Source organism: Dermacentor andersoni, chromosome 4 (assembly GCF_023375885.2).
Source record: "Dermacentor andersoni chromosome 4, qqDerAnde1_hic_scaffold, whole genome shotgun sequence".
NCBI lineage: Eukaryota > Metazoa > Arthropoda > Arachnida > Ixodida > Ixodidae > Dermacentor > Dermacentor andersoni.
Genome location: NC_092817.1, coordinates 78,826,127 through 78,839,650, shown reverse-complemented (window position 1 = coordinate 78,839,650; position 13,524 = coordinate 78,826,127).

The following is a 13,524-nucleotide window of genomic DNA, read 5'->3' as shown; positions in this document are numbered from 1 at the left end:
GTGACACAGCTGCGAAAATATTCTCGCACTTCGAGAGCACAAAAATGCGGGCCCCGAGCCAATACAATAAGAGCAATTCCGTCACCAGCACATAATCGATATGGGCGTCTACGCGAACACCATCGTGGCGGCGCGGCCAAACAAGGCGTTATGTCCGTGCAAGCAGTGTCTTCGCCGCGTGAGCGAAGCGCACTGGGCCACCGCCTTCTGTGTCCCGAGAAAACAGGCCTCAGGCCAGTATCACGTGACCAACCGCTTATTTCGTGCCCAACTCTGCAACGTGGAAGGCACGACCACTTAATTCGTCCTTCCGCCAGCTCATCAGTTCCTCTTTGTAGCTCTCGTAGTGCGCCGCTAAGACAGCTACCTAATGCTGTTTCTGCTCGTATGTTTCTTTGCACGCTTGTGCTTGCTACCGGAGGCAGTTCGCTTTCATTCCTCTCTTCGGCCTGTAGCCAATTTGAAGAGTCAGCATTTGTTCATACCCGTTACCCTTTGTATTCTACACACATATCCTCCTTCGGCCGCTCCCTTCCATTCTTCTTTTTTACTTCTCAGCCCGAGGTAGATCCCTTTCTTTTCTTTTTTTTCGCTTCAGCAATCTCGAGGGCGAATCTTCGGCCTGCGTCGTTGTCGAAGTCCTTCTAAAATGGTTCGCAATTCCGTAACTTGCTCCAAGGCATTATGTTTGCCCTCATTTCTTTGCTGTCATACATCTGTTGGGGATACACTAAGCCATTCAGTGAATTCCTCCGCTACCGCTGTTCTGATCTCTTTCTTTTTTTCTTTCTTTCTTTCTTTCTTTCTTTCTTTCTTTCTTTCTTTCTTTCTTTCTTTCTTTCTTTCTTTCTTTCTTTCTTTCTTTCTTTCTTTCTTTCTTTCGTTTTAGTGTGGATTGAATCACTTTCGATTGCAACAGAATGAGAGAGAAAGAAACCGACAAGCAGAGAAACGTGCAAAAAAAGTACTTCCTTGCCTTCGAGGGTGGTAAAACCCTCGCTTGCTTTTCCGAATTTTCCCCACAAGAAGACCCCCACATCTCCACTTTCTAGATTGCGCGCCTTGTCAGTTGCATTTCCTTTTGTCTGTGCTGGCTTAGTAACCGTTTGCTAGAACGCCTTGGGCTATGTGACCCCAGTGTTGCTTTGCTTAGTTACATCTCAACAACGGGAGCACACCTTCGTTTTCCTTTCTCGCCTACGGCAAGCCGAGCAGCTTCTCCTTCTTTCTGAGCTCGCCTATACGAGCGTTCAGTTGCGTCGGTTCGATTTTCACTCGCGCTTTTATGAGCTGCCCCTAAAAATAGCAACGTCGGGCACGCTCCGGACGTGCGGGCAAGTGAACGAGACGATCGCCGGAAGTGTGTAAGGCCGACTTGACCACAGTGGCCTGTCCCCGGGAACAATCTCGGCGCTTAGCATTTTGTTTCTCTCGTGTTATCGGTGCGCTGCACTTTAGAACGAACCACATTTCGTACCGTGCATTGGGTGCACGTTAAAAAACTTAAGGTGGTCAAAAGTAGTCCGCAGTCCAGCACTACGGCATGCCTCACATACATATCGTAGTTATGGCCAGTAACACTCCAACATTAAAATAACTACATTTCAGAATGCAGTGTGATTTGTGGGGCAAAGGTACAGCAATGGGCCACGTGAGAGGAAACACCAAATTTGTTTTAAGGCGACGATTGCTCGCGACCTGTGGAATATAACCTAGTATGTTTATATGAGGGGTGTTGGCAAAATGGAATTTCCGAATGGAATTCGACTATTTGAAAAAAAACAAAATGACCACGACAAATATTGAATCAAATATTGAATATACTAGCCTTTATGAAGCATCATGAAATGTGAACTTTGTACTGATTCTGATTGGTAAACACAAATCAGGCTTATAGACATTGGCACGTCCTCGTTCGCAATTTGACTTCCGGTCACTTGAGGAACTCGTAATTGACAAACAACTAGTTTCAGTTACCTGGTGCACCGCGGAACGATTGTAATGGAACAAGGAACGCGATGTCACGAGATGCACGCACGGGATTGTGTTCGTTGAAATAGAGCTGCGTGATACTATATGAGCACCACACAGTGTTTCAAATGGACGCACATATAGGGAGACTGGCCGAATAATAAATTAGAATAGATTCCTAAAAAACTACATAAAAGTGAGCCTTTCTGATTGAATGACTGCAAGTTAGTAAGCAAAAGTTATCTGCGTCATGCATTCCCCTGGGAACTGGCGCCGATGCATAGATACTGCAGCAATCCTGTGGCCTAGGCCTATTCGGGACATTAAGCATTTTCATCGTTCTCTCTCCTTTGAGATCCAATAAGTGTTGTTATTCCCTCACATATCTCAAAGCTAAGAATATTCGACAACTTGAAATAGTAAATTCTGGAATAAATATGAATCGAATAGCAGAAATAGTTCGATTCAGATTCGAAATTTCGAATATAAACCGTCCGCAGTTTATATGCGAGAATGAGCCACTTTCGCGTCAGATATCTAGACACGTAAACACCTTTCTGCAACTGGTATGTGTTTCGCCACTGCAGTCTTCGAAAGCAAATTGATTGATTGATTGATTGATTGATTGATTGATTGATTGATTGATTGATTGATTGATTGATTGATTGAAAGTGAAAGATAAGCAAACAAGCACGAATATGTTGTCTTCTTCTCAACTATAAATTATTAAGTAAACCACGAATGATAACTGACGAGGTGAAACTTTTCGTCTATATTTAGTAAATTCGCAACCAAATACAGGGCAGTCAAACTAAATTTTAAATGAAAACATGCCTGGACCTAAGGCATGTAGACGAATTTAGAAAGCTAAACAAATCTCACTTAAGCTCCGCCACGACAAACTCGTATGCTTACCTATGCTTACGACCTATGCTTACGATAGTGCTACTCAGTCAGTTCTTAAACGCAGATGTCAGCTTGGCATATTAAGCCCGATCTATTACGGCTCTACATTAAGATTTGCAGCCCAACACCCAATTGTCATTTGTTATGCAGTCTCATTTCCTTGCCATCCGGTAACATCGTGCTATTAGTGGAAACTTGGTTAGATTACTCAGTACTAGACTTTGAAATCCTTCCTGTTGTTCCAGAGCTTGACACTTCTCGCAAGGATAGGGCCGATAACACCCATCGCCCACTTGAGTTGTCGACAGTACACATGTAAAAGCACATTTAGAAATGATTTTCACCTGCTGCCATGCCACTTCACCGCTCATGCTCATCGGCTATTGTTGTCGTCCCCCCAGCACTGATAATTTCTTTCTTTCTTACTTCTACGACGCATTGTTAGAGCTAACAATGTCTATCCTAACGCTCCAGTTGTGGCTCAGGGACTTCAACTTTACATCCATATATTGGAGTAATGTGGCTTCGAGCTTAACAAAAACTAACATTCGCTTGTGATTGCTTAAACACGTGTCTTCTCTTCGGTGTCTTGCAGCTGCTTACTAAACCTCCGAGCTTAACAGAACACTCGTGAAACATCCTTGACGTCGTCTTGACGTCACACTCCAATAAGTCCCCTCCTGCTCCCATACATCAATGGCCTCAGCGATCATACCATCATTCACGCCACGTTTGCTTGCGGTACACTCAAGGGCAACATATCAAATAAAGTACTAGTGCTATACGATAAAGCTGATTTCACCAGTAATAATCGCGAACTGTCGGCCTTTTACCAGAGATTCGCCCTTGCGTCTCAGCCCCGCTCTACTAAGACTAACTAGGCGCTTTTCAAAACAGTAATTTTGCGTTTAATAAATCTTTACATTCAAGCCATTACCATAAATGAGAGATCCCGTTTACTCTGGATCAGTACTAATTTACAGCGCTTGCATGATCAGTAAAAACTATTCTTTCACTTAATGAAGTCTTCAATATCTCAATCGGCTTCCCAGAAAAATAATGCTTCCGCTAAACAATACAACTCGTTAGGAGCACGGACGAAGCGCACTTTCTTTTCCGTTATATACTGTTCAAGACATGTAGTCTAACTGGCGACGTTCTTGGAAAACAATGAAACCCAGTAATAACAGTTCTCTTTCCCTTTTTGATAGCTCCGAGTCACCCATTCTTAACTCTGAAGCTCCTAATGATTTGAACGTCGTATTTAGTACAGTTTTATTGATTACCTCCTGGATTCTTCATATTTAGAATTTCCACCAGTGGCCGAGCATTGATTTCAAGTCATATGACATTGTAAGAATTATCATCATCATCATCATCATCATCAGCCTAGTTACGCCCACTGCAGGGCAAAGGCCTCTCCCATACTTCTCCAACTACCCCGGTCATGTACTAATTGTGGCCATGTTGTCCCTGCAAACGTCTTAATGTCATCTGCCCACCTAACTTTCTGCCGCCCCCTGCTACGCTTCCCTTCCCTTGGAATCCAGTCCGTAGCTCTTAGTGACCATCGGTTATCTTCCCTCCTCATTACATGTCCGGCCCATGCCCATTTCTTTTTCTTGATTTCAACTAAGATGTCGTTTACCCGCGTTTGTTGCCTCACCCAATCTGCTCTTTTCTTATCCCTTAGCGTTACACCCATCATTCTTCTTTCCATAGCTCGTTGCGTCGTCCTCAATTTCAGCAGAACCCTTTTCGTAAGCCTCCAGGTTTCTGCCCCATATGTGAGTACTGGTAACACACAGCTGTTGTACACTTTCCTTTTGAGGGATAGTGGCAACCTACTGTTCATGATTTGAGAATGCCTGCCAAACGCACCCCAACCCATTCTTATTCTTCTGGTTATTTCAGTCTCATGATCCGGATCCGTGGTCACTACCTGTCCTGAGTAGATGTATTCCCTTACCACTTCCAGTGTTTCGCTACCTATCGTAAACTGCTGTTCTCTTCCGAGACTGTTAAACAGTACTTTAGTTTTCTGCAGATTAATTTTCAGACCCACCCTTCTGCTTTGCCTCTCCAGGTCAGTGAGCATGCATTGCAGTCGGTCTCCTGAGTTACTAAGCAAGGCAATATGATCAGCGAATCGCAAGTTGCTAAGGTATTCTCCATCAACTTTTATCCCCAATTCTTCCCACTCCAGGCCTCTGAATACCTCCTGTAAACATGCTGTGAATAGCATTGGAGATATCGTATCTCCCTGTCTGACGCCTTTCTTTATAGGGATTTTGTTGCTTTCTTTGTGGAGGACTACGGTGGCTGTGGAGCCGCTATAGATATCTTCCAGTATTTTTACATATGGCTCATCTACACCCCGATTCCGTAATGCCTCCATGACTGCTGAGGTTTCGACTGAATCAAACGCTTTCTCGTAATCAATGAAAGCTATATATAAGGGTTGGTTATATTCTGCACATTTCTCTATCACTTGATTGATAGTGTGAATATGGTCTATTGTTGAGTAGCCTTTACGGAATCCTGCCTGTTCCTTTGGTTGACAGAAGTCTAAGGTGTTCCTGATTCTATTTGCGATTACCTTAGTAAATACTTTGTAGGCAACGGACAGTAAGCTGATCGGTCTATAATTTTTCAAGTCTTTGGCGTCCCCTTTCTTATGGATTAGGATTATGTTAGCGTTCTTCCAAGATTCCGGTACGCTCGAGGTTATGAGGCATTGCGTATATAGGGTGGCCAGTTTCTCTAGAACAATCTGACCACCATCCTTCAACAAATCTGCTGTTACCTTATCCTCCCCAGCTGCCTTCCCCCTTTGCATAGCTCCTAAGGCTTTCTTTACTTCTTCTGGTGTTACCTGTGGGATTTCGAATTCCTCTAGGCTATTCTCTCTTCCACTATCGACGTGGGTGCCACTGGTACTGTATAAATCTCTATAGAACTCCTCAGCCACTTGAACTATCTCATCCATATTAGTAACGATATTGCCGGCTTTGTCTCTTAACGCACACATCTGATTCTTGCCTATTCCTAGTTTCTTCTTCACTGTTTTTAGGCTTCCTCCGTTCCTGAGAGCCTGTTCAATTCTATCCATATTATAGTTCCTTATGTCCGCTGTCTTACGCTTGTTGATTAACTTAGAAAGTTCTGCCAGTTCTATTCTAGCTGTAGGATTAGAGGCTTTCATACATTGGCGTTTCTTGATCAGATCTTTCGCCTCCTGCTATAGCTTACTGGTTTCCTGTCTAACGGCGTTACCACCGACTTCTATTGCGCACTCCTTAATGATGCCCATGAGGTTGTCGTTCATTGCTTCAACACTAAGGTCCTCTTCCTGAGTTAAAGCCGAATACCTGTTCTGTAGTTTGATCCGGAATTCCTCTAGTTTCCCTCTTACCGCTAACTCATTGATTGGCTTCTTGTGTGCCAGTTTCTTTCGTTCCCTCCTCAAGTCTAGGCTAATTCGAGTTCTTACCATCCTGTGGTCACTGCAGCGTACCTTGCCGATCACGTCTACATCTTGAATGATGCCAGGGTTCGCGCAGAGTATGAAGTCGATTTCATTTCTAGTCTCACCCTTCGGGCTCCTCCACGTCCACTTTCGGCTAACCCGCTTGCGGAAAAAGGTATTCATTATCCGCATATTATTCTGTTCTGCAAACTCTACTAATAATTCTCCTCTGCTATTCCTAGAGCCTATGCCATATTCCCCCACTGACTTGTCTCCAGCCTGCTTCTTGCCTACCCTGGCATTGAAGTCGCCCATCAGTATAGTGTATTTTGTTTTGACTTTACTCATCGCCGATTCTACGTCTTCATAAAAGCTTTCGACTTCCTGGTCATCATGACTAGATGTAGGAGCGTAGACCTGTACAACCTTCATTTTGTACCTCTTATTAAGTTTCACAACAAGACATGCCACCCTCTCGTTAATGCTATAGAATTCCTGTATGTTACCAGCTATTTCCTTATTAATCAGGAATCCGACTCCTAGTTCTCGTCTCTCCGCTAAACCCCGGTAACACAGTACATGCCCGCTTTTTAGCACTGTATATGCTTCTTTTGTCCTCCTAACCTCACTGAGCCCTATTATATCCCATTTACTACCCTCTAATTCCTCCAATAACACTGCTAGACTCGCCTCACTAGATAGCGTTCTAACGTTAAACGTTGCCAGGTTCAGATTCCAATGGCGGCCTGTCCGGAGCCAGGTATTCTTAGCACCCTCTGCAGCGTCACAGATCTGACCGCCGCCGCGGTCAGTTGCTTCGCGGCTGCTGGGGACTGAGGGCCGGGGTTCGATTGTTGTATTCATATAGGAGGTTGTGGCCATGTACTGCACCAGGGTGGCCAATCCTGCTCTGGTGAGAGAGTGCGTTACCGGTTCTGGTCACCGGGATCAGGCCGCACTCTAGGCCTGTTTGTGCAATTTTCTCAACACACGGTTTTTTTTTTTTTGTATTTTCCGGTGGAGAATAGCGCGGCACCGGGATTTGAATCACGGTCCTCTTGCACTGGAGACGGATACTCTACCGTCCCCGTAGGAGTTAAATTAAAAATTAATTTATGGGGTTGTACGTGACAAAACCACTTTCTGATTATGCACGCCGTAGTGGAGGACTCCAAAAATTTCGACCACCTGGGGTTCTTTAACGTGCACCTAATTCTAAGTACACGGGTGTTTTCGCATTTCGCCCCCATCGAAATGCGGCCGCCGTGGTCGGGGTCCGATCCCGCGACCTCGTGCTCAGCAGCCTAACACCATAACCACTGAGCAACCACGGCGGGTGTAAGAATTATAGGTGCCCTAAAGTATTCATCATCGGGCGCGATAAACCGAATTATTGTAAATGTCTTGAAAAATACAAAATTTGGGTAGTTCGGTCTTCTCTATCATTTTCCAGCGATACCTTGACAGACGGACAGCTTCTTGTGAGTGGAAAATAGTGAGTGTCATTCCAGTCTTCAAGTAAGGCGATCGGTCTTCCCCGTGTAACTACTGTCCCATTTCAATTACCAGCATATGCTTCAGAATCATGGAAGACGTCATCTACTCTCATGCTGCTAATTTCCTATCTTTTGTCAAGTTTTTTCACTCAGACCAAACTGGCTTGCAAAAAAAGTTACTCATGCGAAACGGTGTTAGTTTTTTGAATATTATACTATTTTAAATCTTGACCATAATATGCGAGCTGTTGCCTTGTTTTAGAAAAAAGAGGCATCAGCAAGATCAAGAGGCCGCGAACAAAAAGAAAAGTGGTGTTAGATCTAGTAGGCTGAACTATTGTTGAGTCTGTATAGTAGTAAGTTTTGATATGGGCACCTAATGGCGTCAACTATACCGAGCACTCCGAAGTGGTTTCATGAAGTATAGTTGCCGCTTTTTAACTAGCTAAATTTGAAGACAAAAATTCTAAAATACAAGATCAATATGAAAGAATGGGGAAAAAAAAGAAAGACGCGTATTAAAACGGTGAGAAGTTTACGGAGACGAAGTCGATGCTAGTGTGTAGTTCGCTATTTGACGTTGAAAGCAGAAGCAGCTACCTAGAGCGTTCAGAAGATGCCGCCGTCAACCCCAAGCAGGAGTACACACACGATGCGTTCAGTTGTGTTTTATTTCCGTATTCACGCAGAAAAAAAAAGAAAAAGATGCACCTTCCTTTTCCATCGCATATGTTTTCTGTCGTTTGGCTACGAGGTAACGAGCACGTGATTATTCACGCTCTGCACCCACGTGTGGCAGCTATTATGACCGGCCTGAAATTAAGCCTAACAAGTCTGGTCAGCGCTCCAGCTCGTTGTCATTGGCGTATATGAGCGGCCTTGAGCGAGCGTCGTCGCGTTCACCCGAAATTGCGCCCTGAGATCTGTTGTGGCCACGAGCCCTCTCGTGGCTGTATACGGCAAGAAACCATGAAAGAAAAACTGGCCTGCAGATCGATTTCCCGCTGATGGTCTCAGCTGTACAGCAACGTACGACGGGAAGGAAACACGCCTACCGATGAATTCCCCACCGATTGTCTCGACGTGTTATTTTAAGTCCATCCTGGGCCCCCGTGTTAGCACAACCGCTCGGGAGTCTTAATAGAGTCGCTCCCTTTACATATCACCTAAATACATTTCGTTTTCATCATCGGGATGCCCGCCGTGGTCGTCGTCTCCTCGAGCATGCGGTGAAGGCCGCCTCACCAGTCTTGTCGTATCACAGCATAGCATAGCCCGCCCCACAAGACGCATTATACTCGCAACGCAGATTGCGCTGTCTCCGGGATTGGCCAACATTATTTGATGAGAAACCGATAGAGCAGAAGCGCTAAACCTCGAAGATGAAGGTCAAGAAAACTTAGCTTTATTAAAGGAATTATGTGCTTGCAGTTGGAATATTTAGGTATCATTTGTTGTTTCGTTGCGTGATCCCGCACAGAACAGAGCCAATCGTAGGCACGATTTTAGGGGTTGTGCAGATGGCTATATAAGCCGATTTGTTCTGTATCTGCTGCCCTCTGTGGAGCCATTTGTCAATACACCATCAGCAAAGTCTCAGAAAGCTCGCGAAGAAAGCTTGGCTTAGAAAAGTTTGGCCACAACCGATCTACGATGATTGTCGGCGTTATGTAGGAACATTCGTACGACACACATACATACTATGTTCCACCTCTATTAAATAATAGTTCACTTTATCTGTTGTACGCGTCGGTCGCGTGCAGACATTACTCGAACACAGTCCCCGCCAGTCATCGCCCCAGTAGACACTGAAGCGCCTTCCTTTTTTTTTAAAACAACTGACTTCTGCGAGTGCCTTTGACTGCGTGTTGCTGTCCACGTAAGTGGACACACTCACGCACGTGCACCTCTCTCTCTCCGTCTGTCTTCTTTATATTCTAATTTTTCCTTTCCCCCCCCCTGTTGGGCAGCCAACAAGTCGCTTTTCTGTTAAACTTCCCTGCCGGTTCTCGCTTTCTTTTATCTCTATAGCTCATCTGTTATGGCCAAGACAGCTATCACGTGACGGTGAGTGCTGAAAAATGATACGCACAATTCCGCACCTTTTGTCAACTGAGCATACTTACTCGCTTACTATGGCTGAGACCCGGGCGTAATTCCCAGAAGGGACGGCTAAATTATCTTAATTTATTTTTTCCCTGTCCTGTTTTTTATGTCCAGACAGATGCCCTCTTGTTCTTCTTACCCATGAGAGCCTTCGTCTTGTATATATGCTTGCCTACCGTATCCCTCCTGAACTGAAGCGGTCGAAAAAAAAAAGAAAAAAAAAAGCTGCTATGAAGCTCGGCTTCCAAGCACTGAGGGCTAGCTCAGAGCAATCTCTTCTTTAACGTCACAACAGCATAGAAGACTTTCAGATAACACTAGCACGCAGGCTTCTGAAGGAACATAATAGAGCGTCTGAAATTAATTGTGCTGATTCGTGCACTTGGTCATCTGTCATGGGCCGCGAATCGGCGGAATTGTCATGAGTACTGAATGTATAATAAACGGGGATAGAAAAGTATCAGCGGATCTTATTTTCTCTTCATTTCTTTTGGCGACTTTTCTCGTCTGGCAGCGCATTTGCACAGATTTACGGTGAGCCAGCAGTTCCGAGTTTCAGTTGTTATTCCTGCAGCGATGAGGCCATGTGTATACCATCCCCTTACGTAAGGCAGAATTCATGTACCCTGGTCCCATCCGACGTCGGCCCGAACTGCTTTCAAAGCGCTAGTGTGCTTTTTAAACGGAACTGATCGAAAAACTATAGAGTGTACGAACTGATGCTTTCCTTTTTTAATCTTTGCTTCTTTTCTTACCTTTTCTGTCACTTACCCCATCCACCTCTGCAGAGTAGTCAACCGGACACTTAATCTGGTTCACCTCTCCGCCTTGCACCTCCTGTTTTCCCTCCTCCCTGTAAGGTGCAGTTTTTCCAGCGCCACACCGTTGCCTTGAGTGAAGAAACTGGAGTTTCTCGGCGCATCTCTGTATCACGACCCTTTCGTTCAAAGTTGTTTCACTAATTTCAATTCCTTTTTTTTTCTCCACACAGGGCTTCACATATAACAAACACGTTTAGTCGTGTGTATTTAGCCGAAGCTTCATTTTTGGAAATACGCGTCTTTAGGTCTCACTGCACAGTGATGTAATCATTCAGTGCGTCTAAGCATGCGAAACGCATTTAGAATGTTTCTAGTAAAAAAAAGGCCCAAGTACTTACCATGAGTTCTGCAGCTAAAACTTCAAATACCTCTGTAGTCTCGTACACTTTGACGTTAAGTTTCGTCGCATTCAAGTAATTTCAATCTCTTAGAGTAGGTGTGTGTGCTTGTGTGTGCTTGGTGTCTGTGCAGGCACGCCTTTCAATCTGTGGTTATCAAATCATATTTTATTGCTGCTCTCTTTTAACGTTAATATTAACTTGTTCTGGCTGCATCAATTATTATTTATGGGCTTTGGAAGTTTACCTGCTGTCATCATTTCAATTCCCCTTTGTATGGGTGTGAGTGAGATGAATCCTTACAACAACCACGATGAAAACTTACTACGCGTACGTTGGGGGTCTCCCGACGGGTTCAGACTTGAATCTTCATGTCGCGCGAGTAGCACAAACGCACATCGTCGACAACAACAACTGCAAAAAAAATCCCCAGCTTTAAGTTTATGAAAACTCACCATTATAATTATCAAAAATGGAGCTGTACAGATATGGACAGTGCTAAACGAGATTCGATCCTGATATCATGTGTCATTTTATTGTGATGGCAATTGTATGGACACTGCAGGCACATTTTTCCTGTCGCCATGATGTTCCATATAAAGTCCAAGGGCGATAACAACGTCGCCGCGTGCCGTGTGCTGTATCTGCCAGAGAAAGCTTGCGAGAGGAGCCAATGATCGCGGCTCAGCCGCGGGAGCACAAGGGAGGAGAGTGGGGAAGAAGCGCGCCGCCTTCCGTCGCGCGCAAGCTACCGTGGGGAAGGGAGTGAGGGGAGAGGCGTTGTACTCCGGCAGCAACTGCGTATAGCGCGGCCGCGCGCACCCTATTTTGACAGCGATATGCGTTAGGGGCAGAGTCTAGGCAATCTAGGTGCGCCGACGGCTCATACTTTTGCGCGCGTTGCGTTCTCGGCGCTCAGTTTGCGCTGAATTGATAGACAGCGCAAAGGTCACTCCGCTCGCTGCTGCTGCCGCGCTTCCTCACGCCGGCGTTTTGACAGCGAGTTTACGCGTTCATAGGGTGTGAGGTGTTCATGTTTGCCTGTGCCCGCTAACACGATGCTTGTCAATTTAGATAGTAAGCTAATGTTTGCAAGCCCATCTACGCAGCCTAATAGCTTCGCTGGCAATCCATCCCTATATTAATGTTGCGACCCCACGAATTTTTTGGACGCGAAAGCGTCAAATGACTCATTGAGAAAAAATCACTGCCCCTTCCATTCCGTGAAGATGGTTGAACTGCGAAGTGTTAGTTACACCGAGTGTTACACCATGCAAGTCAAACTTCGCAAGCAGTCTATATTGTAAATGTTTTGTTTTACCATTCTTTCGCCCCATTTTTTTTCGCTTTTGCGTGCTTCGCGCGGTGAGCATGCTTTAGCAGCGCTTCTTATTTTTGCGCGTGCGTTTGCGTCTGTGTATCGCTGTGCTTTTTTTTTTCGAGTTCAAGTTGCTGCGCCCCGTAGTCTTCCCATAATCGTAGCTGGGATGGAATGTGCGGAACCACTAATCCAAAGCTCCGTATATTGGGCGCAAGGCCCACCACTGGAACTGCTGGTGCTGCAATCGTTTTGACAATTGCTTGGATTGGTTGAATGATTCACGTCTTTGTGTTTCCTAATGAGGTTACGCACACGTTCGGTTGCCATGGAGAGAACGACGTCAGTGACGATATGCCCGCAGTCCGCCGTTGTCGCTTGCGTTCGATGTCTCGCGTTTTCTCGGTGGCGTGGTTAGCAGAATCCGCCCGGCATTGCCGCTTGCGAATGTTCAAAATTAAATTGCTTCAAAAAACATCTTTCCGTCACGTAAGACAATGAATGGCTCATACCCTCGTAAACGCGGCCTCCCTATTACGGTTTTAAGTATAACCATCATTGGACTAACCGATATAGCAACAGAAATTGTCAGAACGAACCTATGCTCTGTTATCTGCAAATGAGATTCAGGTGCTTCGCTGTCACAACCTTGTAAAAGACTGCTACGTGCAGCGTCTGCCACTACAACCTATTAACGGTCATGAGATCTACAAATGGCGACTGCTAAGCGCCAAGTGATGCACCGATATCACATTACATTTGACGGCTCGCGGCAAACCTATACCACGCGTAATGCATCACAGATTCTTAGGTGTCCTTATTGACCGAAGCTTATCCCTGTCTAAGCACGGGGACAATGTGCATGTCTAAGCTAGACAGCTTCGTCCATGTGCTTAGATATGCTGCAGGAATAAAGTGGGGTCCATCAATGCGATCACTGCTTCAATTGTGCGAGGCGCTTTTCGTAGGCTGCTAAACAATACAGCTTACCGAGCATGACACATTTTCACTCTTCCGTGCCTACGTACATTAAATAGCTTACCAGCTCAAGTATTGCGAATAGGTCCAGGGCTGTCACGATGCACTTCAACCAAGGGCA